The following is a 1,923-nucleotide window of genomic DNA, read 5'->3' as shown; positions in this document are numbered from 1 at the left end:
TATTAGATATGTTATTCAAGTGTAAATATTACCCAACTTTGACCTCTTTCTTATTTTATGAATTGTCAATTTACCGTCGAAGTAAGGGAATTATAAAGCATAACAAAACCCAAGTCTGATAACTTACCCATGTCCATAAAAGAACAAGTTTTTGTTTTAATATCAACCACTGACTACTAAAAGCTGAGTTTACTTCCGGCTTCTAAGATGACCATACGTCTAGGGGGGATAGTTAAAGTAGGTTTTGTTTGTTTATGGATATTCACGGAAGGCTACTCACAGGCTGTTTGTCCCTGATTTTGAACGAGAGGGAAGTGAACTTCTTCAAGTTGGATTATTTGTGTTAGGCATAGCTCACTCCATGTTTGGTATATTATTTTTCTTTTTATTACATTCAACTTGATTATCTTAATTAAAGTGTTGATATTTTTATCCTATTCGTTTTACAATTTTGTTATTCATTTAATTTGGTATTATTTTTCTACCTTCATAAACATTGGTTTTTGTTATACCGTCCTACTGGCCCGGCATGCTCGTCCTTTCAGCCATGGGGGCGTTATAATGTGACGTCAATCCCACTATTCGTTGGTAAAAGAGTAACACAAAAGTTGGCAGTGGGTGGTGATGACTAGCTGCCTATCCTCTAATTGGGGAGGGCTAACGCAGATAGCCCTCGTGTAACTTTGCGCGAAATTCAAAACAAACAAACTTACAAACCTATTGCCCGACTCTGTAGTTAAGCAGTAGCACGTGTCGTAATAATTTGTCTCAGATGTTAAGCTTTTCTAATACAATGTCGGAGGCTTTCATTGGACATAAAGGAAGATTATATAAGGTCTGTAGTGTGCTGGTTTCACGCTTTTCAGAGACAGGGAATCGGCGACAGTTTTTACGTGTTTTGTAGGTAAATTATATCGTTTACTTTCTTTAACGGTATTGGTTAGAATGTTTAATATCGTTTACTTTCTTTAACAGTATTGGTTAGAATGTTTAATATTTATATATATTTTTTCATTTTTTATTATTATATCATTTTTCTATAAGGATTATTTTGTAGTTTTCTTGGGAGTGTCGCTCCTGTTCGTGGTAAATCTTTCATGTATATGAGTACATGTATAAGAGCCCCACAGTGGCACAGCGGTATGTCTGCGGACTTACAACGCTAGAAACCGGGTCTGGATACCCGTGGTGGGCAGAGCACAGATAGCCCTTTGTGTAGCTTTGTGCTCAACTCGAAACATATAAATAAATGAAACAAATAACATGTATCAGAATACATACGTGTACAAGTGCACGTTTTAACGAGAAATTCATGATGAACAAGATATGTGTAAATCAATATTCATGCAACTTTTAAATACAAACAGGATGCCATCGTAACTGTACGCACGTTTCAATTATACGTGTGTAAATCCCCTTTTAATAATTGTTTTTGACCATATTGTATTTATAAGAACTTATGAGAGAAAGCAAAGAAATAATATGTTATGATACGTCAACTACACTACATCTACCACATCCAGTGCTGACAAGGCCTTTCCTACAATCCAGGAATCAGCAGGGAATACGACAGATATAGTAGTCGACCTAGGCGCTATATACATTATCTGTTACCACGAGCATCGAATGTTGTGGTATGAACTAGATTCATTTATTTAAGTCATTTACAAATCAGATTTTTAGGGTAAGAATTAATAACACAATATTATTTATCTATTTTATTTGTAACACCATTTTCTTTTATTTAAATAATATAAGGTAGAGATCTTGATGATACTGTCATTTTGAATCCTTCAGTTTACTGGCCCGGCATGGCCAGGTGGTTAGGGCGGCTCGACTCGCAATACTGAGGGTCGGCGGGTTCGGTAATACCCCGTTCCCTACCCAAACCAATGCTCGCCCCTTTCCTAGCCGTCGGGAGGC

This window comes from Limulus polyphemus, unplaced genomic scaffold (genome assembly GCF_000517525.1).
Source record: "Limulus polyphemus unplaced genomic scaffold, Limulus_polyphemus-2.1.2 Scaffold2505, whole genome shotgun sequence".
NCBI classification, from domain to species: domain Eukaryota; kingdom Metazoa; phylum Arthropoda; class Merostomata; order Xiphosura; family Limulidae; genus Limulus; species Limulus polyphemus.
Note: the sequence above shows the minus strand (reverse complement) of the source record.